At 42.8% G+C, this 19,153-nt stretch overlaps 83 non-coding genes across 83 annotated transcripts; all 83 read right to left on the bottom strand.

Annotated features, from left to right (window-relative positions):
• Window positions 1-211: 211 nt before the first annotated feature.
• On the bottom strand, window positions 212-283 carry TRNAE-CUC (transfer RNA glutamic acid (anticodon CUC)). The gene has a single exon. It is a non-coding gene; the product is annotated as a tRNA-Glu (tRNA).
• A 383-nt stretch (window positions 284-666) lies between these two features.
• Window positions 667-738, bottom strand: TRNAE-UUC (transfer RNA glutamic acid (anticodon UUC)). The gene has a single exon. It is a non-coding gene; the product is annotated as a tRNA-Glu (tRNA).
• Window positions 739-818: 80 nt separating this feature from the next.
• TRNAE-CUC (transfer RNA glutamic acid (anticodon CUC)) lies at window positions 819-890 on the bottom strand. The gene has a single exon. It is a non-coding gene; the product is annotated as a tRNA-Glu (tRNA).
• Window positions 891-970: 80 nt separating this feature from the next.
• TRNAE-CUC (transfer RNA glutamic acid (anticodon CUC)) lies at window positions 971-1,042 on the bottom strand. Its single transcript has one exon. It is a non-coding gene; the product is annotated as a tRNA-Glu (tRNA).
• An 80-nt stretch (window positions 1,043-1,122) lies between these two features.
• On the bottom strand, window positions 1,123-1,194 carry TRNAE-CUC (transfer RNA glutamic acid (anticodon CUC)). Its single transcript has one exon. It is a non-coding gene; the product is annotated as a tRNA-Glu (tRNA).
• Window positions 1,195-1,423: 229 nt separating this feature from the next.
• Window positions 1,424-1,495, bottom strand: TRNAE-CUC (transfer RNA glutamic acid (anticodon CUC)). Its single transcript has one exon. It is a non-coding gene; the product is annotated as a tRNA-Glu (tRNA).
• Window positions 1,496-1,879: 384 nt separating this feature from the next.
• On the bottom strand, window positions 1,880-1,951 carry TRNAE-CUC (transfer RNA glutamic acid (anticodon CUC)). The gene has a single exon. It is a non-coding gene; the product is annotated as a tRNA-Glu (tRNA).
• Window positions 1,952-2,031: 80 nt separating this feature from the next.
• Window positions 2,032-2,103, bottom strand: TRNAE-CUC (transfer RNA glutamic acid (anticodon CUC)). The gene has a single exon. It is a non-coding gene; the product is annotated as a tRNA-Glu (tRNA).
• An 80-nt stretch (window positions 2,104-2,183) lies between these two features.
• On the bottom strand, window positions 2,184-2,255 carry TRNAE-UUC (transfer RNA glutamic acid (anticodon UUC)). Its single transcript has one exon. It is a non-coding gene; the product is annotated as a tRNA-Glu (tRNA).
• Window positions 2,256-2,335: 80 nt separating this feature from the next.
• Window positions 2,336-2,407, bottom strand: TRNAE-CUC (transfer RNA glutamic acid (anticodon CUC)). Its single transcript has one exon. It is a non-coding gene; the product is annotated as a tRNA-Glu (tRNA).
• Window positions 2,408-2,487: 80 nt separating this feature from the next.
• TRNAE-CUC (transfer RNA glutamic acid (anticodon CUC)) lies at window positions 2,488-2,559 on the bottom strand. The gene has a single exon. It is a non-coding gene; the product is annotated as a tRNA-Glu (tRNA).
• An 80-nt stretch (window positions 2,560-2,639) lies between these two features.
• TRNAE-CUC (transfer RNA glutamic acid (anticodon CUC)) lies at window positions 2,640-2,711 on the bottom strand. The gene has a single exon. It is a non-coding gene; the product is annotated as a tRNA-Glu (tRNA).
• Window positions 2,712-2,940: 229 nt separating this feature from the next.
• On the bottom strand, window positions 2,941-3,012 carry TRNAE-CUC (transfer RNA glutamic acid (anticodon CUC)). Its single transcript has one exon. It is a non-coding gene; the product is annotated as a tRNA-Glu (tRNA).
• Window positions 3,013-3,396: 384 nt separating this feature from the next.
• Window positions 3,397-3,468, bottom strand: TRNAE-CUC (transfer RNA glutamic acid (anticodon CUC)). Its single transcript has one exon. It is a non-coding gene; the product is annotated as a tRNA-Glu (tRNA).
• Window positions 3,469-3,548: 80 nt separating this feature from the next.
• On the bottom strand, window positions 3,549-3,620 carry TRNAE-CUC (transfer RNA glutamic acid (anticodon CUC)). The gene has a single exon. It is a non-coding gene; the product is annotated as a tRNA-Glu (tRNA).
• Window positions 3,621-3,700: 80 nt separating this feature from the next.
• TRNAE-CUC (transfer RNA glutamic acid (anticodon CUC)) lies at window positions 3,701-3,772 on the bottom strand. Its single transcript has one exon. It is a non-coding gene; the product is annotated as a tRNA-Glu (tRNA).
• Window positions 3,773-3,852: 80 nt separating this feature from the next.
• On the bottom strand, window positions 3,853-3,924 carry TRNAE-CUC (transfer RNA glutamic acid (anticodon CUC)). Its single transcript has one exon. It is a non-coding gene; the product is annotated as a tRNA-Glu (tRNA).
• Window positions 3,925-4,153: 229 nt separating this feature from the next.
• On the bottom strand, window positions 4,154-4,225 carry TRNAE-CUC (transfer RNA glutamic acid (anticodon CUC)). Its single transcript has one exon. It is a non-coding gene; the product is annotated as a tRNA-Glu (tRNA).
• A 384-nt stretch (window positions 4,226-4,609) lies between these two features.
• TRNAE-CUC (transfer RNA glutamic acid (anticodon CUC)) lies at window positions 4,610-4,681 on the bottom strand. Its single transcript has one exon. It is a non-coding gene; the product is annotated as a tRNA-Glu (tRNA).
• Window positions 4,682-4,761: 80 nt separating this feature from the next.
• On the bottom strand, window positions 4,762-4,833 carry TRNAE-CUC (transfer RNA glutamic acid (anticodon CUC)). The gene has a single exon. It is a non-coding gene; the product is annotated as a tRNA-Glu (tRNA).
• An 80-nt stretch (window positions 4,834-4,913) lies between these two features.
• On the bottom strand, window positions 4,914-4,985 carry TRNAE-UUC (transfer RNA glutamic acid (anticodon UUC)). The gene has a single exon. It is a non-coding gene; the product is annotated as a tRNA-Glu (tRNA).
• Window positions 4,986-5,065: 80 nt separating this feature from the next.
• Window positions 5,066-5,137, bottom strand: TRNAE-CUC (transfer RNA glutamic acid (anticodon CUC)). The gene has a single exon. It is a non-coding gene; the product is annotated as a tRNA-Glu (tRNA).
• An 80-nt stretch (window positions 5,138-5,217) lies between these two features.
• TRNAE-CUC (transfer RNA glutamic acid (anticodon CUC)) lies at window positions 5,218-5,289 on the bottom strand. Its single transcript has one exon. It is a non-coding gene; the product is annotated as a tRNA-Glu (tRNA).
• A 230-nt stretch (window positions 5,290-5,519) lies between these two features.
• On the bottom strand, window positions 5,520-5,591 carry TRNAE-CUC (transfer RNA glutamic acid (anticodon CUC)). Its single transcript has one exon. It is a non-coding gene; the product is annotated as a tRNA-Glu (tRNA).
• Window positions 5,592-5,823: 232 nt separating this feature from the next.
• Window positions 5,824-5,895, bottom strand: TRNAE-CUC (transfer RNA glutamic acid (anticodon CUC)). The gene has a single exon. It is a non-coding gene; the product is annotated as a tRNA-Glu (tRNA).
• An 80-nt stretch (window positions 5,896-5,975) lies between these two features.
• Window positions 5,976-6,047, bottom strand: TRNAE-CUC (transfer RNA glutamic acid (anticodon CUC)). Its single transcript has one exon. It is a non-coding gene; the product is annotated as a tRNA-Glu (tRNA).
• A 230-nt stretch (window positions 6,048-6,277) lies between these two features.
• Window positions 6,278-6,349, bottom strand: TRNAE-CUC (transfer RNA glutamic acid (anticodon CUC)). The gene has a single exon. It is a non-coding gene; the product is annotated as a tRNA-Glu (tRNA).
• Window positions 6,350-6,581: 232 nt separating this feature from the next.
• TRNAE-CUC (transfer RNA glutamic acid (anticodon CUC)) lies at window positions 6,582-6,653 on the bottom strand. Its single transcript has one exon. It is a non-coding gene; the product is annotated as a tRNA-Glu (tRNA).
• Window positions 6,654-6,733: 80 nt separating this feature from the next.
• TRNAE-CUC (transfer RNA glutamic acid (anticodon CUC)) lies at window positions 6,734-6,805 on the bottom strand. Its single transcript has one exon. It is a non-coding gene; the product is annotated as a tRNA-Glu (tRNA).
• Window positions 6,806-6,884: 79 nt separating this feature from the next.
• TRNAE-UUC (transfer RNA glutamic acid (anticodon UUC)) lies at window positions 6,885-6,956 on the bottom strand. Its single transcript has one exon. It is a non-coding gene; the product is annotated as a tRNA-Glu (tRNA).
• Window positions 6,957-7,035: 79 nt separating this feature from the next.
• TRNAE-CUC (transfer RNA glutamic acid (anticodon CUC)) lies at window positions 7,036-7,107 on the bottom strand. The gene has a single exon. It is a non-coding gene; the product is annotated as a tRNA-Glu (tRNA).
• An 80-nt stretch (window positions 7,108-7,187) lies between these two features.
• Window positions 7,188-7,259, bottom strand: TRNAE-UUC (transfer RNA glutamic acid (anticodon UUC)). The gene has a single exon. It is a non-coding gene; the product is annotated as a tRNA-Glu (tRNA).
• A 231-nt stretch (window positions 7,260-7,490) lies between these two features.
• TRNAE-CUC (transfer RNA glutamic acid (anticodon CUC)) lies at window positions 7,491-7,562 on the bottom strand. Its single transcript has one exon. It is a non-coding gene; the product is annotated as a tRNA-Glu (tRNA).
• Window positions 7,563-7,794: 232 nt separating this feature from the next.
• TRNAE-CUC (transfer RNA glutamic acid (anticodon CUC)) lies at window positions 7,795-7,866 on the bottom strand. Its single transcript has one exon. It is a non-coding gene; the product is annotated as a tRNA-Glu (tRNA).
• An 80-nt stretch (window positions 7,867-7,946) lies between these two features.
• Window positions 7,947-8,018, bottom strand: TRNAE-CUC (transfer RNA glutamic acid (anticodon CUC)). Its single transcript has one exon. It is a non-coding gene; the product is annotated as a tRNA-Glu (tRNA).
• Window positions 8,019-8,097: 79 nt separating this feature from the next.
• TRNAE-UUC (transfer RNA glutamic acid (anticodon UUC)) lies at window positions 8,098-8,169 on the bottom strand. Its single transcript has one exon. It is a non-coding gene; the product is annotated as a tRNA-Glu (tRNA).
• A 79-nt stretch (window positions 8,170-8,248) lies between these two features.
• On the bottom strand, window positions 8,249-8,320 carry TRNAE-CUC (transfer RNA glutamic acid (anticodon CUC)). Its single transcript has one exon. It is a non-coding gene; the product is annotated as a tRNA-Glu (tRNA).
• An 80-nt stretch (window positions 8,321-8,400) lies between these two features.
• TRNAE-UUC (transfer RNA glutamic acid (anticodon UUC)) lies at window positions 8,401-8,472 on the bottom strand. Its single transcript has one exon. It is a non-coding gene; the product is annotated as a tRNA-Glu (tRNA).
• Window positions 8,473-8,552: 80 nt separating this feature from the next.
• TRNAE-CUC (transfer RNA glutamic acid (anticodon CUC)) lies at window positions 8,553-8,624 on the bottom strand. Its single transcript has one exon. It is a non-coding gene; the product is annotated as a tRNA-Glu (tRNA).
• An 80-nt stretch (window positions 8,625-8,704) lies between these two features.
• On the bottom strand, window positions 8,705-8,776 carry TRNAE-CUC (transfer RNA glutamic acid (anticodon CUC)). Its single transcript has one exon. It is a non-coding gene; the product is annotated as a tRNA-Glu (tRNA).
• Window positions 8,777-9,006: 230 nt separating this feature from the next.
• Window positions 9,007-9,078, bottom strand: TRNAE-CUC (transfer RNA glutamic acid (anticodon CUC)). Its single transcript has one exon. It is a non-coding gene; the product is annotated as a tRNA-Glu (tRNA).
• Window positions 9,079-9,157: 79 nt separating this feature from the next.
• Window positions 9,158-9,229, bottom strand: TRNAE-CUC (transfer RNA glutamic acid (anticodon CUC)). Its single transcript has one exon. It is a non-coding gene; the product is annotated as a tRNA-Glu (tRNA).
• An 80-nt stretch (window positions 9,230-9,309) lies between these two features.
• TRNAE-UUC (transfer RNA glutamic acid (anticodon UUC)) lies at window positions 9,310-9,381 on the bottom strand. Its single transcript has one exon. It is a non-coding gene; the product is annotated as a tRNA-Glu (tRNA).
• A 231-nt stretch (window positions 9,382-9,612) lies between these two features.
• TRNAE-CUC (transfer RNA glutamic acid (anticodon CUC)) lies at window positions 9,613-9,684 on the bottom strand. The gene has a single exon. It is a non-coding gene; the product is annotated as a tRNA-Glu (tRNA).
• Window positions 9,685-9,916: 232 nt separating this feature from the next.
• Window positions 9,917-9,988, bottom strand: TRNAE-CUC (transfer RNA glutamic acid (anticodon CUC)). Its single transcript has one exon. It is a non-coding gene; the product is annotated as a tRNA-Glu (tRNA).
• Window positions 9,989-10,068: 80 nt separating this feature from the next.
• On the bottom strand, window positions 10,069-10,140 carry TRNAE-CUC (transfer RNA glutamic acid (anticodon CUC)). Its single transcript has one exon. It is a non-coding gene; the product is annotated as a tRNA-Glu (tRNA).
• A 79-nt stretch (window positions 10,141-10,219) lies between these two features.
• TRNAE-UUC (transfer RNA glutamic acid (anticodon UUC)) lies at window positions 10,220-10,291 on the bottom strand. The gene has a single exon. It is a non-coding gene; the product is annotated as a tRNA-Glu (tRNA).
• Window positions 10,292-10,370: 79 nt separating this feature from the next.
• Window positions 10,371-10,442, bottom strand: TRNAE-CUC (transfer RNA glutamic acid (anticodon CUC)). The gene has a single exon. It is a non-coding gene; the product is annotated as a tRNA-Glu (tRNA).
• Window positions 10,443-10,522: 80 nt separating this feature from the next.
• TRNAE-UUC (transfer RNA glutamic acid (anticodon UUC)) lies at window positions 10,523-10,594 on the bottom strand. Its single transcript has one exon. It is a non-coding gene; the product is annotated as a tRNA-Glu (tRNA).
• An 80-nt stretch (window positions 10,595-10,674) lies between these two features.
• TRNAE-CUC (transfer RNA glutamic acid (anticodon CUC)) lies at window positions 10,675-10,746 on the bottom strand. The gene has a single exon. It is a non-coding gene; the product is annotated as a tRNA-Glu (tRNA).
• Window positions 10,747-10,826: 80 nt separating this feature from the next.
• TRNAE-CUC (transfer RNA glutamic acid (anticodon CUC)) lies at window positions 10,827-10,898 on the bottom strand. The gene has a single exon. It is a non-coding gene; the product is annotated as a tRNA-Glu (tRNA).
• A 230-nt stretch (window positions 10,899-11,128) lies between these two features.
• TRNAE-CUC (transfer RNA glutamic acid (anticodon CUC)) lies at window positions 11,129-11,200 on the bottom strand. The gene has a single exon. It is a non-coding gene; the product is annotated as a tRNA-Glu (tRNA).
• An 80-nt stretch (window positions 11,201-11,280) lies between these two features.
• Window positions 11,281-11,352, bottom strand: TRNAE-CUC (transfer RNA glutamic acid (anticodon CUC)). The gene has a single exon. It is a non-coding gene; the product is annotated as a tRNA-Glu (tRNA).
• Window positions 11,353-11,736: 384 nt separating this feature from the next.
• On the bottom strand, window positions 11,737-11,808 carry TRNAE-CUC (transfer RNA glutamic acid (anticodon CUC)). Its single transcript has one exon. It is a non-coding gene; the product is annotated as a tRNA-Glu (tRNA).
• Window positions 11,809-12,192: 384 nt separating this feature from the next.
• On the bottom strand, window positions 12,193-12,264 carry TRNAE-CUC (transfer RNA glutamic acid (anticodon CUC)). The gene has a single exon. It is a non-coding gene; the product is annotated as a tRNA-Glu (tRNA).
• An 80-nt stretch (window positions 12,265-12,344) lies between these two features.
• Window positions 12,345-12,416, bottom strand: TRNAE-CUC (transfer RNA glutamic acid (anticodon CUC)). The gene has a single exon. It is a non-coding gene; the product is annotated as a tRNA-Glu (tRNA).
• An 81-nt stretch (window positions 12,417-12,497) lies between these two features.
• On the bottom strand, window positions 12,498-12,569 carry TRNAE-CUC (transfer RNA glutamic acid (anticodon CUC)). The gene has a single exon. It is a non-coding gene; the product is annotated as a tRNA-Glu (tRNA).
• A 230-nt stretch (window positions 12,570-12,799) lies between these two features.
• TRNAE-CUC (transfer RNA glutamic acid (anticodon CUC)) lies at window positions 12,800-12,871 on the bottom strand. The gene has a single exon. It is a non-coding gene; the product is annotated as a tRNA-Glu (tRNA).
• A 383-nt stretch (window positions 12,872-13,254) lies between these two features.
• TRNAE-CUC (transfer RNA glutamic acid (anticodon CUC)) lies at window positions 13,255-13,326 on the bottom strand. Its single transcript has one exon. It is a non-coding gene; the product is annotated as a tRNA-Glu (tRNA).
• An 80-nt stretch (window positions 13,327-13,406) lies between these two features.
• TRNAE-CUC (transfer RNA glutamic acid (anticodon CUC)) lies at window positions 13,407-13,478 on the bottom strand. The gene has a single exon. It is a non-coding gene; the product is annotated as a tRNA-Glu (tRNA).
• An 80-nt stretch (window positions 13,479-13,558) lies between these two features.
• Window positions 13,559-13,630, bottom strand: TRNAE-CUC (transfer RNA glutamic acid (anticodon CUC)). Its single transcript has one exon. It is a non-coding gene; the product is annotated as a tRNA-Glu (tRNA).
• Window positions 13,631-13,860: 230 nt separating this feature from the next.
• On the bottom strand, window positions 13,861-13,932 carry TRNAE-CUC (transfer RNA glutamic acid (anticodon CUC)). Its single transcript has one exon. It is a non-coding gene; the product is annotated as a tRNA-Glu (tRNA).
• A 382-nt stretch (window positions 13,933-14,314) lies between these two features.
• Window positions 14,315-14,386, bottom strand: TRNAE-CUC (transfer RNA glutamic acid (anticodon CUC)). The gene has a single exon. It is a non-coding gene; the product is annotated as a tRNA-Glu (tRNA).
• An 80-nt stretch (window positions 14,387-14,466) lies between these two features.
• TRNAE-UUC (transfer RNA glutamic acid (anticodon UUC)) lies at window positions 14,467-14,538 on the bottom strand. The gene has a single exon. It is a non-coding gene; the product is annotated as a tRNA-Glu (tRNA).
• A 79-nt stretch (window positions 14,539-14,617) lies between these two features.
• On the bottom strand, window positions 14,618-14,689 carry TRNAE-CUC (transfer RNA glutamic acid (anticodon CUC)). Its single transcript has one exon. It is a non-coding gene; the product is annotated as a tRNA-Glu (tRNA).
• A 384-nt stretch (window positions 14,690-15,073) lies between these two features.
• On the bottom strand, window positions 15,074-15,145 carry TRNAE-CUC (transfer RNA glutamic acid (anticodon CUC)). Its single transcript has one exon. It is a non-coding gene; the product is annotated as a tRNA-Glu (tRNA).
• An 80-nt stretch (window positions 15,146-15,225) lies between these two features.
• On the bottom strand, window positions 15,226-15,297 carry TRNAE-CUC (transfer RNA glutamic acid (anticodon CUC)). Its single transcript has one exon. It is a non-coding gene; the product is annotated as a tRNA-Glu (tRNA).
• An 80-nt stretch (window positions 15,298-15,377) lies between these two features.
• On the bottom strand, window positions 15,378-15,449 carry TRNAE-UUC (transfer RNA glutamic acid (anticodon UUC)). Its single transcript has one exon. It is a non-coding gene; the product is annotated as a tRNA-Glu (tRNA).
• Window positions 15,450-15,681: 232 nt separating this feature from the next.
• Window positions 15,682-15,753, bottom strand: TRNAE-CUC (transfer RNA glutamic acid (anticodon CUC)). The gene has a single exon. It is a non-coding gene; the product is annotated as a tRNA-Glu (tRNA).
• Window positions 15,754-15,982: 229 nt separating this feature from the next.
• Window positions 15,983-16,054, bottom strand: TRNAE-CUC (transfer RNA glutamic acid (anticodon CUC)). The gene has a single exon. It is a non-coding gene; the product is annotated as a tRNA-Glu (tRNA).
• A 384-nt stretch (window positions 16,055-16,438) lies between these two features.
• TRNAE-CUC (transfer RNA glutamic acid (anticodon CUC)) lies at window positions 16,439-16,510 on the bottom strand. Its single transcript has one exon. It is a non-coding gene; the product is annotated as a tRNA-Glu (tRNA).
• Window positions 16,511-16,590: 80 nt separating this feature from the next.
• Window positions 16,591-16,662, bottom strand: TRNAE-CUC (transfer RNA glutamic acid (anticodon CUC)). Its single transcript has one exon. It is a non-coding gene; the product is annotated as a tRNA-Glu (tRNA).
• Window positions 16,663-16,742: 80 nt separating this feature from the next.
• TRNAE-CUC (transfer RNA glutamic acid (anticodon CUC)) lies at window positions 16,743-16,814 on the bottom strand. The gene has a single exon. It is a non-coding gene; the product is annotated as a tRNA-Glu (tRNA).
• An 80-nt stretch (window positions 16,815-16,894) lies between these two features.
• On the bottom strand, window positions 16,895-16,966 carry TRNAE-CUC (transfer RNA glutamic acid (anticodon CUC)). Its single transcript has one exon. It is a non-coding gene; the product is annotated as a tRNA-Glu (tRNA).
• Window positions 16,967-17,195: 229 nt separating this feature from the next.
• TRNAE-CUC (transfer RNA glutamic acid (anticodon CUC)) lies at window positions 17,196-17,267 on the bottom strand. Its single transcript has one exon. It is a non-coding gene; the product is annotated as a tRNA-Glu (tRNA).
• A 384-nt stretch (window positions 17,268-17,651) lies between these two features.
• Window positions 17,652-17,723, bottom strand: TRNAE-CUC (transfer RNA glutamic acid (anticodon CUC)). Its single transcript has one exon. It is a non-coding gene; the product is annotated as a tRNA-Glu (tRNA).
• An 80-nt stretch (window positions 17,724-17,803) lies between these two features.
• On the bottom strand, window positions 17,804-17,875 carry TRNAE-CUC (transfer RNA glutamic acid (anticodon CUC)). Its single transcript has one exon. It is a non-coding gene; the product is annotated as a tRNA-Glu (tRNA).
• An 80-nt stretch (window positions 17,876-17,955) lies between these two features.
• TRNAE-UUC (transfer RNA glutamic acid (anticodon UUC)) lies at window positions 17,956-18,027 on the bottom strand. Its single transcript has one exon. It is a non-coding gene; the product is annotated as a tRNA-Glu (tRNA).
• Window positions 18,028-18,107: 80 nt separating this feature from the next.
• Window positions 18,108-18,179, bottom strand: TRNAE-CUC (transfer RNA glutamic acid (anticodon CUC)). Its single transcript has one exon. It is a non-coding gene; the product is annotated as a tRNA-Glu (tRNA).
• Window positions 18,180-18,259: 80 nt separating this feature from the next.
• TRNAE-CUC (transfer RNA glutamic acid (anticodon CUC)) lies at window positions 18,260-18,331 on the bottom strand. The gene has a single exon. It is a non-coding gene; the product is annotated as a tRNA-Glu (tRNA).
• A 231-nt stretch (window positions 18,332-18,562) lies between these two features.
• On the bottom strand, window positions 18,563-18,634 carry TRNAE-CUC (transfer RNA glutamic acid (anticodon CUC)). Its single transcript has one exon. It is a non-coding gene; the product is annotated as a tRNA-Glu (tRNA).
• An 80-nt stretch (window positions 18,635-18,714) lies between these two features.
• Window positions 18,715-18,786, bottom strand: TRNAE-CUC (transfer RNA glutamic acid (anticodon CUC)). Its single transcript has one exon. It is a non-coding gene; the product is annotated as a tRNA-Glu (tRNA).
• A 230-nt stretch (window positions 18,787-19,016) lies between these two features.
• TRNAE-CUC (transfer RNA glutamic acid (anticodon CUC)) lies at window positions 19,017-19,088 on the bottom strand. Its single transcript has one exon. It is a non-coding gene; the product is annotated as a tRNA-Glu (tRNA).
• Between the last annotated feature and the right edge of the window lie 65 nt (window positions 19,089-19,153).

Below are 19,153 nucleotides of genomic sequence, written 5' to 3'. Positions count from 1 at the left end.
GATATTATTCTTATAAATGTGTCTTTAAATTTATTCTTTAAAAGCGGTACAAATCACAATCTCCGATACCGGGAATCGAACCCGGACCTTCTGGGTGAAAGCCAGATATCCTAGCCACTAGACCATATTCCACTAGCTTAACCAAATCTTAATTCTAAACATAAACCTATATCCTTAAGTTTATTCTTCAAAAACGGTACAAAAGCACTCGCTCCGATACCGGGAATCGAACCCGGGCCTTCTGGGTGAGAGCCAGATATCCTAGCCACTTGACCATATCGGACTGGTTTGAGCAAACCCTAGATATTATTCTTATAAATGTGTCTTTAAATTTATTCTTTAAAAGCGGTACAAAAGCACTGTCTCCGATACCGGGAATCGAGCCCGGGCCTTCTTGGTGAAAGCCAGATATCCTAGCCATTAGATCATATCGGACTGGTTTGAGCAAACCCTAGATATTATTCCTATAAATGTGTCTTTAAATTTTTCTTCAAAAACGGTACAAAAGCACTCGCTCGGATACCGGGAATCGAACCCGGGCCTTCCGGGTGAGAGCCAGATATCCTAGCCATTAGATCATATCGGACTGGTTTGATCAAACCCTAGATATTATTCCTATAAATGTGTCTTTAAATTTATTGTTCAAAAACGGTACAAAAGCACTCGCTCCGATACCGGGAATCGAACCCGGGCCTTCTGGGTGAAAGCCAGATATCCTAGCCATTAGATCATATCGGACTGGTTTGAGCAACCCCTAGATATTATTCCTATAAATGTGTCTTTAAATTTATTCTTCAAAAACGGTACAAAAGCACGCGCTCCGATACCGGGAATCGAACCCGGGCCTTCTGGGTGAGAGCCAGATATCCTAGCCATTAGATCATTTCGGACTGGTTTGAGCAAACCCTAGATATTATTCCTATAAATGTGTCTTTAAATTTATTCTTCAAAAACGGTACAAAAGCACTCGCTCCGATACCGGGAATCGCACCCGGGCCTTCTGGGTGAGAGCCAGATATCCTAGCCACTAGACCATATCGGACTGGTTTTAGCAAACCCTAGATATAATTCCTATAAATGTTTCTATAAATTTATTCTTCAAAAACGGTACAAGAGCACTCGCTCCGATACCGGGAATCGAACCCGGGCCTTCTGGGTGAGAGCCAGATATCCTAGCCACTTGACCATATCGGACTGGTTTGAGCAAACCCTAGATATTATTCCTATAAATGTGTCTTTAAATTTATTCTTTAAAAGCGGTACAAATCACAGTCTCGATGCCGGGAATCGAACCCGGACCCTCTGGGTGAAAGCCAGATATCCTAGCCACTAGACCATATTGCACTAGCTTAACCAAATCTTAATTCTAAATATAAACCTATATCCTTAAGTTTATTCTTCAAAAACGGTACAAAAGCACTCGCTCCGATACCGGGAATCGAACCCGGGCCTTCTGGGTGAGAGCCAGATATCCTAGCCACTAGACCATATCGGACTGGTGTGAGCAAACCCTAGATATTATTCCTATAAATGTGTCTTTAATTTTATTCTTTAAAAGCGGTACAAAAGCACTGTCTCCGATACCGGGAATCGAACCCGGGCCTTCTGTGTGAAAGCCAGATTTCCTAGCCATTAGATCATATCGGACTGGTTTGAGCAAACCCTAGATATTATTCCTATAAATGTGTCTTTAAATTTATTCTTCAAAAACGGTACAAAAGCACTCGCTCCGGTACCGGGAATCGAACCCGGGCCTTCTGGGTGAGAGCCAGATAACCTAGCCATTAGATCATTTCGGACTGGTTTGAGCAAACCCTAGATATTATTCCTATAAATGTGTCTTTAAATTTATTCTTCAAAAACGGTACAAAAGCACTCGCTCCGATACCGGGAATCGAACCCGGGCCTTCTGGGTGAGAGCCAGATATCCTAGCCACTAGACCATATCAGACTGGTTTTTGCAAACCCTAGATATAATTCCTATAAATGTTTCTTTAAATTTATTCTTCAAAAACGGTACAAGAGCACTCGCTCCGATACCGGGAATCGAACCCGGGCCTTCTGGGTGAGAGCCAGATATCCTAGCCACTTGACCATATCGGACTGGTTTGAGCAAACCCTAGATATTATTCTTATAAATGTGTCTTTAAATTTATTGTTCAAAAACGGTACAAAAGCACTCGCTCCGATACCGGGAATCGAACCCGGGCCTTCTGGGTGAAAGCCAGATATCCTAGCCATTAGATCATATCGGACTGGTTTGAGCAACCCCTAGATATTATTCCTATAAATGTGTCTTTAAATTTATTCTTCAAAAACGGTACAAAAGCACGCGCTCCGATACCGGGAATCGAACCCGGGCCTTCTGGGTGAGAGCCAGATATCCTAGCCATTAGATCATTTCGGACTGGTTTGAGCAAACCCTAGATATTATTCCTATAAATGTGTCTTTAAATTTATTCTTCAAAAACGGTACAAAAGCACTCGCTCCGATACCGGGAATCGCACCCGGGCCTTCTGGGTGAGAGCCAGATATCCTAGCCACTAGACCATATCGGACTGGTTTTAGCAAACCCTAGATATAATTCCTATAAATGTTTCTATAAATTTATTCTTCAAAAACGGTACAAGAGCACTCGCTCCGATACCGGGAATCGAACCCGGGCCTTCTGGGTGAGAGCCAGATATCCTAGCCACTTGACCATATCGGACTGGTTTGAGCAAACCCTAGATATTATTCCTATAAATGTGTCTTTAAATTTATTCTTTAAAAGCGGTACAAATCACAGTCTCGATGCCGGGAATCGAACCCGGACCCTCTGGGTGAAAGCCAGATATCCTAGCCACTAGACCATATTGCACTAGCTTAACCAAATCTTAATTCTAAATATAAACCTATATCCTTAAGTTTATTCTTCAAAAACGGTACAAAAGCACTCGCTCCGATACCGGGAATCGAACCCGGGCCTTCTGGGTGAGAGCCAGATATCCTAGCCACTAGACCATATCGGACTGGTGTGAGCAAACCCTAGATATTATTCCTATAAATGTGTCTTTAATTTTATTCTTTAAAAGCGGTACAAAAGCACTGTCTCCGATACCGGGAATCGAACCCGGGCCTTCTGTGTGAAAGCCAGATTTCCTAGCCATTAGATCATATCGGACTGGTTTGAGCAAACCCTAGATATTATTCCTATAAATGTGTCTTTAAATTTATTCTTCAAAAACGGTACAAAAGCACTCGCTCCGTTACCGGGAATCGAACCCGGGCCTTCTGGGTGAGAGCCAGATAACCTAGCCATTAGATCATTTCGGACTGGTTTGAGCAAACCCTAGATATTATTCCTATAAATGTGTCTTTAAATTTATTCTTCAAAAACGGTACAAAAGCACTCGCTCCGATACCGGGAATCGAACCCGGGCCTTCTGGGTGAGAGCCAGATATCCTAGCCATTAGATCATATCGGACTGGTTTGAGCAACCCCTAGATATTATTCCTATAAATGTGTCTTTAAATTTATTCTTCAAAAACGGTACAAAAGCCTGCGCTCCGATACCGGGAATCGAACCCGGGCCTTCTGGGTGAGAGCCAGATATCCTAGCCATTAGATCATTTCGGACTGGTTTGAGCAAACCCTAGATATTATTCCTATAAATGTGTCTTTAAATTTATTCTTCAAAAACGGTACAAAAGCGCGCGCTCCGATACCGGGAATCGAACCCGGGCCTTCTGGGTGAGAGCCAGATATCCTAGCCATTAGATCATTTCGGACTGGTTTGAGCAAACCCTAGATATTATTCCTATAAATGTGTCTTTAAATTTATTCTTCAAAAACGGTACAAGAGCACTCGCTCCGATACCGGGAATCGAACCCGGGCCTTCTGGGTGAGAGCCAGATATCCTAGCCACTTGACCATATCGGACTGGTTTGAGCAAACCCTAGATATTATTCCTATAAATGTGTCTTTAAATTTATTCTTTAAAAGCGGTACAAATCACAGTCTCGATGCCGGGAATCGAACCCGGACCCTCTGGGTGAAAGCCAGATATCCTAGCCACTAGACCATATTGCACTAGCTTAACCAAATCTTAATTCTAAATATAAACCTATATCCTTAAGTTTATTCTTCAAAAACGGTACAAAAGCACTCGCTCCGATACCGGGAATCGAACCCGGGCCTTCTGGGTGAGAGCCAGATATCCTAGCCACTAGACCATATCGGACTGGTGTGAGCAAACCCTAGATATTATTCCTATAAATGTGTCTTTAATTTTATTCTTTAAAAGCGGTACAAAAGCACTGTCTCCGATACCGGGAATCGAACCCGGGCCTTCTGTGTGAAAGCCAGATTTCCTAGCCATTAGATCATATCGGACTGGTTTGAGCAAACCCTAGATATTATTCCTATAAATGTGTCTTTAAATTTATTCTTCAAAAACGGTACAAAAGCACTCGCTCCGGTACCGGGAATCGAACCCGGGCCTTCTGGGTGAGAGCCAGATAACCTAGCCATTAGATCATTTCGGACTGGTTTGAGCAAACCCTAGATATTATTCCTATAAATGTGTCTTTAAATTTATTCTTCAAAAACGGTACAAAAGCACTCGCTCCGATACCGGGAATCGAACCCGGGCCTTCTGGGTGAGAGCCAGATATCCTAGCCACTAGACCATATCAGACTGGTTTTTGCAAACCCTAGATATAATTCCTATAAATGTTTCTTTAAATTTATTCTTCAAAAACGGTACAAGAGCACTCGCTCCGATACCGGGAATCGAACCCGGGCCTTCTGGGTGAGAGCCAGATATCCTAGCCACTTGACCATATCGGACTGGTTTGAGCAAACCCTAGATATTATTCTTATAAATGTGTCTTTAAATTTATTGTTCAAAAACGGTACAAAAGCACTCGCTCCGATACCGGGAATCGAACCCGGGCCTTCTGGGTGAAAGCCAGATATCCTAGCCATTAGATCATATCGGACTGGTTTGAGCAACCCCTAGATATTATTCCTATAAATGTGTCTTTAAATTTATTCTTCAAAAACGGTACAAAAGCACGCGCTCCGATACCGGGAATCGAACCCGGGCCTTCTGGGTGAGAGCCAGATAACCTAGCCACTAGACCATATCGGACTGGTTTTAGCAAACCCTAGATATAATTCCTATAAATGTTTCTTTAAATTTATTCTTCAAAAACGGTACAAGAGCACTCGCTCCGATACCGGGAATCGAACCCGGGCCTTCTGGGTGAGAGCCAGATATCCTAGCCACTTGACCATATCGGACTGGTTTGAGCAAACCCTAGATATTATTCTTATAAATGTGTCTTTAAATTTATTCTTTAAAAGCGGTACAAATCACAGTCTCCGATACCGGGAATCGAACCCGGACCTTCTGGGTGAAAGCCAGATATCCTAGCCACTAGACCATATTGCACTAGCTTAACCAAATCTTAATTCTAAATATAAACCTATATCCTTAAGTTTATTCTTCAAAAACGGTACAAAAGCACTCGCTCCGATACCGGGAATCGAACCCGGGCCTTCTGGGTGAGAGCCAGATATCCTAGCCACTAGACCATATCGGACTGGTTCGACCAAACCCTAGATATTATTCCTATAAATGTGTCTTTAAATTTATTCTTCAAAAACGGTACAAAAGCACTCGCTCCGGTACCGGGGATCGAACCCGGGCCTTCTGGGTGAGAGCCAGATAACCTAGCCATTAGATCATTTCGGACTGGTTTGAGCAAACCCTAGATATTATTCCTATAAATGTGTCTTTAAATTTATTCTTCAAAAACGGTACAAAAGCACTCGCTCCGATACCGGGAATCGAACCCGGGCCTTCTGGGTGAGAGCCAGATATCCTAGCCACTAGACCATATCGGACTGGTTTTTGCAAACCCTAGATATAATTCCTATAAATGTTTCTTTAAATTTATTCTCCAAAAACGGTACAAGAGCACTCGCTCCGGTACCGGGAATCGAACCCGGGCCTTCTGGGTGAGAGCCAGATATCCTAGCCACTTGACCATATCGGACTGGTTTGAGCAAACCCTAGATATTATTCTTATAAATGTGTCTTTAAATTTATTCTTTAAAAGCGGTACAAATCACAGTCTCCGATACCGGGAATCGAACCCGGACCTTCTGGGTGAAAGCCAGATATCCTAGCCACTAGACCATATTGCACTAGCTTAACCAAATCTTAATTCTAAATATAAACCTATATCCTTAAGTTTATTCTTCAAAAACGGTACAAAAGCACTCGCTCCGATACCGGGAATCGAACCCGGGCCTTCTGGGTGAGAGCCAGATATCCTAGCCACTAGACCATATCGGACTGGTTCGACCAAACCCTAGATATTATTCCTATAAATGTGTCTTTAAATTTATTCTTCAAAAACGGTACAAAAGCACTCGCTCCGGTACCGGGGATCGAACCCGGGCCTTCTGGGTGAGAGCCAGATAACCTAGCCATTAGATCATTTCGGACTGGTTTGAGCAAACCCTAGATATTATTCCTATAAATGTGTCTTTAAATTTATTCTTCAAAAACGGTACAAAAGCACTCGCTCCGATACCGGGAATCGAACCCGGGCCTTCTGGGTGAGAGCCAGATATCCTAGCCACTAGACCATATCGGACTGGTTTTTGCAAACCCTAGATATAATTCCTATAAATGTTTCTTTAAATTTATTCTCCAAAAACGGTACAAGAGCACTCGCTCCGGTACCGGGAATCGAACCCGGGCCTTCTGGGTGAGAGCCAGATATCCTAGCCACTTGACCATATCGGACTGGTTTGAGCAAACCCTATATATTATTCTTATAAATGTGTCTTTAAATTTATTCTTTAAAAGCGGTACAAATCACAGTCTCCGATACCGGGAATCGAACCCGGGCCTTCTGGGTGAAAGCCAGATATCCTAGCCATTAGATCATATCGGACTGGTTTGAGCAAACCCTAGATATTATTCCTATAAATGTGTCTTTAAATTTTTCTTCAAAAACGGTACAAAAGCACTCGCTCCGATACCGGGAATCGAACCCGGGCCTTCCGGGTGAGAGCCAGATATCCTAGCCATTAGATCATATCGGACTGGTTTAATCAAACCCTAGATATTATTCCTATAAATGTGTCTTTAAATTTATTGTTCAAAAACGGTACAAAAGCACTCGCTCCGATACCGGGAATCGAACCCGGGCCTTCTGGGTGAAAGCCAGATATCCTAGCCATTAGATCATATCGGACTGGTTTGAGCAACCCCTAGATATTATTCCTATAAATGTGTCTTTAAATTTATTCTTCAAAAACGGTACAAAAGCACTCGCTCCGATACCGGGAATCGAACCCGGGCCTTCTGGGTGAAAGCCAGATATCCTAGCCACTAGACCATATTGCACTAGCTTAACCAAATCTTAATTCTAAATATAAACCTATATCCTTAAGTTTATTCTTCAAAAACGGTACAAAAGCACTCGCTCCGATACCGGGAATCGAACCCGGGCCTTCTGGGTGAGAGCCAGATATCCTAGCCACTAGACCATATCGGACTGGTTCGACCAAACCCTAGATATTATTCCTATAAATGTGTCTTTAAATTTATTCTTCAAAAACGGTACAAAAGCACTCGCTCCGGTACCGGGGATCGAACCCGGGCCTTCTGGGTGAGAGCCAGATAACCTAGCCATTAGATCATTTCGGACTGGTTTGAGCAAACCCTAGATATTATTCCTATAAATGTGTCTTTAAATTTATTCTTCAAAAACGGTACAAAAGCACTCGCTCCGATACCGGGAATCGAACCCGGGCCTTCTGGGTGAGAGCCAGATATCCTAGCCACTAGACCATATCGGACTGGTTTTTGCAAACCCTAGATATAATTCCTATAAATGTTTCTTTAAATTTATTCTCCAAAAACGGTACAAGAGCACTCGCTCCGGTACCGGGAATCGAACCCGGGCCTTCTGGGTGAGAGCCAGATATCCTAGCCACTTGACCATATCGGAATGGTTTGAGCAAACCCTATATATTATTCTTATAAATGTGTCTTTAAATTTATTCTTTAAAAGCGGTACAAATCACAGTCTCCGATACCGGGAATCGAACCCGGGCCTTCTGGGTGAAAGCCAGATATCCTAGCCATTAGATCATATCGGACTGGTTTGAGCAAACCCTAGATATTATTCCTATAAATGTGTCTTTAAATTTTTCTTCAAAAACGGTACAAAAGCACTCGCTCCGATACCGGGAATCGAACCCGGGCCTTCCGGGTGAGAGCCAGATATCCTAGCCATTAGATCATATCGGACTGGTTTAATCAAACCCTAGATATTATTCCTATAAATGTGTCTTTAAATTTATTGTTCAAAAACGGTACAAAAGCACTCGCTCCGATACCGGGAATCGAACCCGGGCCTTCTGGGTGAAAGCCAGATATCCTAGCCATTAGATCATATCGGACTGGTTTGAGCAACCCCTAGATATTATTCCTATAAATGTGTCTTTAAATTTATTCTTCAAAAACGGTACAAAAGCACTCGCTCCGATACCGGGAATCGAACCCGGGCCTTCTGGTTGAGAGCCAGATATCCTAGCCATTAGATCATTTCGGACTGGTTTGAGCAAACCCTAGATATTATTCCTATAAATGTGTCTTTAAATTTATTCTTCAAAAACGGTACAAAAGCACTCGCTCCGATACCGGGAATCGAACCCGGGCCTTCTGGGTGAGAGCCAGATATCCTAGCCACTAGACCATATCGGACTGGTTTCAGCAAACCCTAGATATTATTCCTATAAATGTGTCTTTAAATTTATTCTTTAAAAGCGGTACAAATCCCAGTCTCCGATACCGGGAATCGAACCCGGACCCTCTGGGTGAAAGCCAGATATCCTAGCCATTAGACCATATCGCACTAGCTTAACTAAATCTTAAGTCTAAATATAAACCTATATCCTTAAGTTTATTCTTCAAAAACGGTACAAAAGCACTCGCTCCGATACCGGGAATCGAACCCGGGCCTTCTGGGTGAGAGCCAGATATCCTAGCCATTAGATCATTTCGGACTGGTTTGAGCAAACCCTAGATATAATTCCTATAAATGTGTCTTTAAATTTTTCTTCAAAAACGGTACAAAAGCACTCGCTCCGATACCGGGAATCGAACCCGGGCCTTCCGGGTGAGAGCCAGATATCCTAGCCATTAGATCATATCGGACTGGTTTAATCAAACCCTAGATATTATTCCTATAAATGTGTCTTTAAATTTATTGTTCAAAAACGGTACAAAAGCACTCGCTCCGATACCGGGAATCGAACCCGGGCCTTCTGGGTGAAAGCCAGATATCCTAGCCATTAGATCATATCGGACTGGTTTGAGCAACCCCTAGATATTATTCCTATAAATGTGTCTTTAAATTTATTCTTCAAAAACGGTACAAAAGCACTCGCTCCGATACCGGGAATCGAACCCGGGCCTTCTGGGTGAAAGCCAGATATCCTAGCCACTAGACCATATTGCACTAGCTTAACCAAATCTTAATTCTAAATATAAACCTATATCCTTAAGTTTATTCTTCAAAAACGGTACAAAAGCACTCGCTCCGATACCGGGAATCGAACCCGGGCCTTCTGGGTGAGAGCCAGATATCCTAGCCACTAGACCATATCGGACTGGTTCGACCAAACCCTAGATATTATTCCTATAAATGTGTCTTTAAATTTATTCTTCAAAAACGGTACAAAAGCACTCGCTCCGGTACCGGGGATCGAACCCGGGCCTTCTGGGTGAGAGCCAGATAACCTAGCCATTAGATCATTTCGGACTGGTTTGAGCAAACCCTAGATATTATTCCTATAAATGTGTCTTTAAATTTATTCTTCAAAAACGGTACAAAAGCACTCGCTCCGATACCGGGAATCGAACCCGGGCCTTCTGGGTGAGAGCCAGATATCCTAGCCACTAGACCATATCGGACTGGTTTTTGCAAACCCTAGATATAATTCCTATAAATGTTTCTTTAAATTTATTCTCCAAAAACGGTACAAGAGCACTCGCTCCGGTACCGGGAATCGAACCCGGGCCTTCTGGGTGAGAGCCAGATATCCTAGCCACTTGACCATATCGGAATGGTTTGAGCAAACCCTATATATTATTCTTATAAATGTGTCTTTAAATTTATTCTTTAAAAGCGGTACAAATCACAGTCTCCGATACCGGGAATCGAACCCGGGCCTTCTGGGTGAAAGCCAGATATCCTAGCCATTAGATCATATCGGACTGGTTTGAGCAAACCCTAGATATTATTCCTATAAATGTGTCTTTAAATTTTTCTTCAAAAACGGTACAAAAGCACTCGCTCCGATACCGGGAATCGAACCCGGGCCTTCCGGGTGAGAGCCAGATATCCTAGCCATTAGATCATATCGGACTGGTTTAATCAAACCCTAGATATTATTCCTATAAATGTGTCTTTAAATTTATTGTTCAAAAACGGTACAAAAGCACTCGCTCCGATACCGGGAATCGAACCCGGGCCTTCTGGGTGAAAGCCAGATATCCTAGCCATTAGATCATATCGGACTGGTTTGAGCAACCCCTAGATATTATTCCTATAAATGTGTCTTTAAATTTATTCTTCAAAAACGGTACAAAAGCACTCGCTCCGATACCGGGAATCGAACCCGGGCCTTCTGGTTGAGAGCCAGATATCCTAGCCATTAGATCATTTCGGACTGGTTTGAGCAAACCCTAGATATTATTCCTATAAATGTGTCTTTAAATTTATTCTTCAAAAACGGTACAAAAGCACTCGCTCCGATACCGGGAATCGAACCCGGGCCTTCTGGGTGAGAGCCAGATATCCTAGCCACTAGACCATATCGGACTGGTTTCAGCAAACCCTAGATATTATTCCTATAAATGTGTCTTTAAATTTATTCTTTAAAAGCGGTACAAATCCCAGTCTCCGATACCGGGAATCGAACCCGGACCCTCTGGGTGAAAGCCAGATATCCTAGCCATTAGACCATATCGCACTAGCTTAACTAAATCTTAAGTCTAAATATAAACCTATATCCTTAAGTTTATTCTTCAAAAACGGTACAAAAGCACTCGCTCCGATACCGGGAATCGAACCCGGGCCTTCTGGGTGAGAGCCAGATATCCTAGCCATTAGATCATTTCGGACTGGTTTGAGCAAACCCTAGATATAATTCCTATAAATGTTTCTTTAAATTTATTCTTCAAAAACGGTACAAGAGTACTCGCTCCGATACCGGGAATCGAACCCGGGCTTTCTGGGTGAGAGCCAGATATCCTAGCCACTAGACCATATGGGACTGGTTTGAGTAAACCCTAGATATTATTCCTATAAATGTGTCTTAAATTTTATTCTTTAAAAGCGGTACAAAAGCACTGTCTCCGATACTGGGAATCGAACCCGGGCCTTCTGTGTGAAAGCCAGATATCCTAGCCATTAGATCATATCGGACTGGTTTGAGCAAACCCTAGATATTATTCCTTTAAATGTGTCTTTAAATTTATTCTTCAAAAACGGTACAAAAGCACTCGCTCCGGTACCGGGAATCGAACCCGGGCCTTCTGGGTGAGAGCCAGATAACCTAGCCATTAGATCATTTCGGACTGGTTTGAGCAAACCCTAGATATTATTCCTATAAATGTGTCTTTAAATTTATTCTTCAAAAACGGTACAAAAGCACTCGCTCCGATACCGGGAATCGAACCCGGGCCTTCTGGGTGAGAGCCAGATATCCTAGCCACTAGACCATATCGGACTGGTTTGAGTAAACCCTAGATATTATTCCTATAAATGTGTCTTAAATTTTATTCTTTAAAAGCGGTACAAAAGCACTGTCTCCGATACCGGGAATCGAACCCGGGCCTTCTGTGTGAAAGCCAGATATCCTAGCCATTAGATCATATCGGACTGGTTTGAGCAAACCCTAGATATTATTCCTTTAAATGTGTCTTTAAATTTATTCTTCAAAAACGGTACAAAAGCACTCGCTCCGGTACCGGGAATCAAACCCGGGCCTTCTGGGTGAGAGCCAGATAACCTAGCCATTAGATCATTTCGGACTGGTTTGAGCAAACCCTAGATATTATTCCTATAAATGTGTCTTTAAATTTATTCTTCAAAAACGGTACAAAAGCACTCGCTCCGATACCGGGAATCGAACCCGGGCCTTCTGGGTGAGAGCCAGATATCCTAGCCACTAGACCATATCGGACTGGTTTTTGCAAACCCTAGATATAATTCCTATAAATGTTTCTTTAAATTTATTCTTCAAAAACGGTACAAGAGCACTCGCTCCGATACCGGGAATCGAACCCGGGCCTTCTGGGTGAGAGCCAGATAACCTAGCCACTAGACCATATCGGACTGGTTTTTAGCAAACCCTAGATATAATTCCTATAAATGTTTCTTTAAATTTATTCTTCAAAAACGGTACAAGAGCACTCGCTCCGATACCGGGAATCGAACCCGGGCCTTCTGGGTGAGAGCCAGATATCCTAGCCACTTGACCATATCGGACTGGTTTGAGCAAACCCTAGATATTATTCTTATAAATGTGTCTTTAAATTTATTCTTTAAAAGCGGTACAAATCACAGTCTCCGATACCGGGAATCGAACCCGGACCTTCTGGGTGAAAGCCAGATATCCTAGCCACTAGACCATATTCCACTAGCTTAACCAAATCTTAATTCTAAACATAAACCTATATCCTTAAGTTTATTCTTCAAAAACGGTACAAAAGCACTCGCTCCGATACCGGGAATCGAACCCGGGCCTTCTGGGTGAGAGCCAGATGTCCTAGCCACTTGACCATATCGGACTGGTTTGAGCAAACCCTAGATATTATTCTTATAAATGTGTCTTTAAATTTTTCTTCAAAAACGGTACAAAAGCACTCGCTCGGATACCGGGAATCGAACCCGGGCCTTCCGGGTGAGAGCCAGATATCCTAGCCATTAGATCATATCGGACTGGTTTGATCAAACCCTAGATATTATTCCTATAAATGTGTCTTTAAATTTATTGTTCAAAAACGGTACAAAAGCACTCGCTCCGATACCGTGAATCGAACCCGGGCCTTCTGGGTGAAAGCCAGATATCCTAGCCATTAGATCATATCGGACTGGTTGGAGCAACCCCTAGATATTATTCCTATAAATGTGTCTTTAAATTTATTCTTCAAAAACGGTACAAAAGCACACGCTCCGATACCGGGAATCGAACCCGGGCCTTCTGGGTGAGAGCCAGATATCCTAGCCATTAGATCATTTCGGACTGGTTTGAGCAACCCCTAGATATTATTCCTATAAATGTGTCTTTAAATTTATTCTTCAAAAACGGTACAAAAGCACTCGCTCCGATACCGGGAATCGCACCCGGGCCTTCTGGGTGAGAGCCAGATATCCTAGCCACTAGACCATATCGGACTGGTTTTAGAAAACCCTAGATATAATTCCTATAAATGTTTCTTTAAATTTATTCTTCAAAAACGGTACAAGAGCACTCGCTCCGATACCGGGAATCGAACCCGGGCCTTCTGGGTGAGAGCCAGATATCCTAGCCACTTGACCATATCGGACTGGTTTGAGCAAACCCTAGATATTATTCCTATAAATGTGTCTTTAAATTTATTCTTTAAAAGCGGTACAAATCACAGTCTCCGATGCCGGGAATCGAACCCGGACCCTCTGGGTGAAAGCCAGATATCCTAGCCACTAGACCATATTGCACTAGCTTAACCAAATCTTAATTCTAAATATAAACCTATATCCTTAAGTTTATTCTTCAAAAACGGTACAAAAGCACTCGCTCCGATACCGGGAATCGAACCCGGGCCTTCTGGGTGAGAGCCAGATATCCTAGCCACTAGACCATATCGGACTGGTGTGAGCAAACCCTAGATATTATTCCTATAAATGTGTCTTTAATTTTATTCTTTAAAAGCGGTACAAAAGCACTGTCTCCGATACCGGGAATCGAACCCGGGCCTTCTGTGTGAGAGCCAGATATCCTAGCCACTTGACCATATCGGACTGGTTTGAGCAAACCCTAGATATTATTCTTATAAATGTGTCTTTAAATTTATTCTTTAAAAGCGGTACAAATCACAGTCTCCGATACCGGGAATCGAACCCGGACCTTCTGGGTGAAAGCCAGATATCCTAGCCACTAGACCATATTCCACTAGCTTAACCAAATCTTAATTCTAAACATAAACCTATATCCTTAAGTTTATTCTTCAAAAACGGTACAAAAGCACTCGCTCCGATACCGGGAATCGAACCCGGGCCTTCTGGGTGAGAGCCAGATATCCTAGCCACTTGACCATATCGGACTGGTTTGAGCAAACCCTAGATATTATTCTTATAAATGTGTCTTTAAATTTATTCTTTAAAAGCGGTACAAAAGCACAGTCTCCGATACCGGGAATCGAACCCGGGCCTTCTGGGTGAAAGCCAGATATCCTAGCCATTAGATCATATCGGACTGGTTTGAGCAAACCCTAGATATTATTCCTATAAATGTGTCTTTAAATTTTTCTTCAAAAACGGTACAAGAGCACTCGCTCCGATACCGGGAATCGAACCCGGGCCTTCTGGGTGAGAGCCAGATATCCTAGCCACTTGACCATATCGGACTGGTTTGAGCAAACCCTAGATATTATTCCTATAAATGTGTCTTTAATTTTATTCTTTAAAAGCGGTACAAAAGCACTGTCTCCGATACCGGGAATCGAACCCGGGCCTTCTGTGTGAAAGCCAGATTTCCTAGCCATTAGATCATATCGGACTGGTTTGAGCAAACCCTAGATATTATTCCTATAAATGTGTCTTTAAATTTATTCTTCAAAAACGGTACAAAAGCACTCGCTCCGGTACCGGGAATCGAACCCGGGCCTTCTGGGTGAGAGCCAGATAACCTAGCCATTAGATCATTTCGGACTGGTTTGAGCAAACCCTAGATATTATTCCTATAAATGTGTCTTTAAATTTATTCTTCAAAAACGGTACAAAAGCACTCGCTCCGATACCGGGAATCGAACCCGGGCCTTCTGGGTGAGAGCCAGATATCCTAGCCACTAGACCATATCAGACTGGTTTTTGCAAACCCTAGATATAATTCCTATAAATGTTTCTTTAAATTTATTCTTCAAAAACGGTACAAGAGCACTCGCTCCGATACCGGGAATCGAACCCGGGCCTTCTGGGTGAGAGCCAGATATCCTAGCCACTTGACCATATCGGACTGGTTTGAGCAAACCCTAGATATTATTCTTATAAATGTGTCTTTAAATTTATTGTTCAAAAACGGTACAAAAGCACTCGCTCCGATACCGGGAATCGAACCCGGGCCTTCTGGGTGAAAGCCAGATATCCTAGCCATTAGATCATATCGGACTGGTTTGAGCAACCCCTAGATATTATTCCTATAAATGTGTCTTTAAATTTATTCTTCAAAAACGGTACAAAAGCACGCGCTCCGATACCGCGAATCGCACCCGGGCCTTCTGGGTGAGAGCCAGATATCCTAGCCACTAGACCATATCGGACTGGTTTTAGCAAACCCTAGATATAATTCCTATAAATGTTTCTATAAATTTATTCTTCAAAAACGGTACAAGAGCACTCGCTCCGATACCGGGAATCGAACCCGGGCCTTCTGGGTGAGAGCCAGATATCCTAGCCACTTGACCATATCGGACTGGTTTGAGCAAACCCTAGATATTATTCCTATAAATGTGTCTTTAAATTTATTCTTTAAAAGCGGTACAAATCACAGTCTCGATGCCGGGAATCGAACCCGGACCCTCTGGGTGAAAGCCAGATATCCTAGCCACTAGACCATATTGCACTAGCTTAACCAAATCTTAATTCTAAATATAAACCTATATCCTTAAGTTTATTCTTCAAAAACGGTACAAAAGCACTCGCTCCGATACCGGGAATCGAACCCGGGCCTTCTGGGTGAGAGCCAGATATCCTAGCCACTAGACCATATCGGACTGGTGTGAGCAAACCCTAGATATTATTCCTATAAATGTGTCTTTAATTTTATTCTTTAAAAGCGGTACAAAAGCACTGTCTCCGATACCGGGAATCAAACCCGGGCCTTCTGTGTGAAAGCCAGATTTCCTAGCCATTAGATCATATCGGACTGGTTTGAGCAAACCCTAGATATTATTCCCATAAATGTGTCTTTAAATTTATTCTTCAAAAACGGTGCAAAAGCACTCGCTCCGGTACCGGGAATCGAACCCGGGCCTTCTGGGTGAGAGCCAGATAACCTAGCCATTAGATCATTTCGGACTGGTTTGAGCAAACCCTAGATATTATTCCTATAAATGTGTCTTTAAATTTATTCTTCAAAAACGGTACAAAAGCACTCGCTCCGATACCGGGAATCGAACCCGGGCCTTCTGGGTGAGAGCCAGATATCCTAGCCATTAGATCATATCGGACTGGTTTGAGCAACCCCTAGATATTATTCCTATAAATGTGTCTTTAAATTTATTCTTCAAAAACGGTACAAAAGCACGCGCTCCGATACCGGGAATCGAACCCGGGCCTTCTGGGTGAGAGCCAGATATCCTAGCCATTAGATCATTTCGGACTGGTTTGAGCAAACCCTAGATATTATTCCTATAAATGTGTCTTTAAATTTATTCTTCAAAAACGGTACAAAAGCACGCGCTCCGATACCGGGAATCGAACCCGGGGCTTCTGGGTGAGAGCCAGATATCCTAGCCATTAGATCATTTCGGACTGGTTTGAGCAAACCCTAGATATTATTCCTATAAATGTGTCTTTAAATTTATTCTTCAAAAACGGTACAAGAGCACTCGCTCCGATACCGGGAATCGAACCCGGGCCTTCTGGGTGAGAGCCAGATATCCTAGCCACTTGACCATATCGGACTGGTTTGAGCAAACCCTAGATATTATTCCTATAAATGTGTCTTTAAATTTATTCTTTAAAAGCGGTACAAATCACAGTCTCGATGCCGGGAATCGAACCCGGACCCTCTGGGTAAAAGCCAGATATCCTAGCCACTAGACCATATTGCACTAGCTTAACCAAATCTTAATTCTAAATATAAACCTATATCCTTAAGTTTATTCTTCAAAAACGGTACAAAAGCACTCGCTCCGATACCGGGAATCGAACCCGGGCCTTCTGGGTGAGAGCCAGATATCCTAGCCACTAGACCATATCGGACTGGTGTGAGCAAACCCTAGATATTATTCCTATAAATGTGTCTTTAATTTTATTCTTTAAAAGCGGTACAAAAGCACTGTCTCCGATACCGGGAATCGAACCCGGGCCTTCTGTGTGAAAGCCAGATTTCCTAGCCATTAGATCATATCGGACTGGTTTGAGCAAACCCTAGATATTATTCCTATAAATGTGTCTTTAAATTTATTCTTCAAAAACGGTACAAAAGCACTCGCTCCGGTACCGGGAATCGAACCCGGGCCTTCTGGGTGAGAGCCAGATAACCTAGCCATTAGATCATTTCGGACTGGTTTGAGCAAACCCTAGATATTATTCCTATAAATGTGTCTTTAAATTTATTCTTCAAAAACGGTACAAAAGCACTCGCTCCGATACCGGGAATCGAACCCGGGCCTTCTGGGTGAGAGCCAGATATCCTAGCCACTAGACCATATCAGACTGGTTTTTGCAAACCCTAGATATAATTCCTATAAATGTTTCTTTAAATTTATTCTTCAAAAACGGTACAAGAGCACTCGCTCCGATACCGGGAATCGAACCCGGGCCTTCTGGGTGAGAGCCAGATATCCTAGCCACTTGACCATATCGGACTGGTTTGAGCAAACCCTAGATATTATTCTTATAAATGTGTCTTTAAATTTATTGTTCAAAAACGGTACAAAAGCACTCGCTCCGATACCGGGAATCGAACCCGGGCCTTCTGGGTGAAAGCCAGATATCCTAGCCATTAGATCATATCGGACTGGTTTGAGCAACCCCTAGATATTATTCCTATAAATGTGTCTTTAAATTTATTCTTCAAAAACGGTACAAAAGCACGCGCTCCGATACCGGGAATCGAACCCGGGCCTTCTGGGTGAGAGCCAGATAACCTAGCCACTAGACCATATCGGACTGGTTTTAGCAAACCCTAGATATAATTCCTATAAATGTTTCTTTAAATTTATTCTTCAAAAACGGTACAAGAGCACTCGCTCCGATACCGGGAATCGAACCCGGGCCTTCTGGGTGAGAGCCAGATATCCTAGCCACTTGACCATATCGGACTGGTTTGAGCAAACCCTAGATATTATTCTTATAAATGTGTCTTTAAATTTATTCTTTAAAAGCGGTACAAATCACAGTCTCCGATACCGGGAATCGAACCCGGACCTTCTGGGTGAGAGCCAGATAACCTAGCCATTAGATCATTTCGGACTGGTTTGAGCAAACCCTAGATATTATTCCTATAAATGTGTCTTTAAATTTATTCTTCAAAAACGGTACAAAAGCACTCGCTCCGATACCGGGAATCGAACCCGGGCCTTCTGGGTGAGAGCCAGATATCCTAGCCACTAGACCATATCGGACTGGTTTTTGCAAACCCTAGATATAATTCCTATAAATGTCTCTTTAAATTTATTCTCCAAAAACGGTACAAGAGCACTCGCTCCGGTACCGGGAATCGAACCCGGGCCTTCTGGGTGAGAGCCAGATATCCTAGCAACTTGACCATATCGGACTGGTTTGAGCAAACCCTAGATATTATTCTTATAAATGTGTCTTTAAATTTATTCTTTAAAAGCGGTACAAATCACAGTCTCCGATACCGGGAATCGAACCCGGACCTTCTGGGTGAAAGCCAGATATCCTAGCCACTAGACCATATTGCACTAGCTTAACCAAATCTTAATTCTAAATATAAACCTATATCCTTAAGTTTATTCTTCAAAAACGGTACAAAAGCACTCGCTCCGATACCGGGAATCGAACCCGGGCCTTCTGGGTGAGAGCCAGATATCCTAGCCACTAGACCATATCGGACTGGTTCGACCAAACCCTAGATATTATTCCTATAAATGTGTCTTTAAATTTATTCTTCAAAAACG

Source organism: Phalangium opilio, unplaced genomic scaffold, assembly GCF_054372755.1.
Source record: "Phalangium opilio isolate 3A_F unplaced genomic scaffold, DU_Popi_V2 ptg000230l_1, whole genome shotgun sequence".
Taxonomy (NCBI): domain Eukaryota; kingdom Metazoa; phylum Arthropoda; class Arachnida; order Opiliones; family Phalangiidae; genus Phalangium; species Phalangium opilio.
This window is presented reverse-complemented; position numbering and strand designations above follow the sequence as displayed.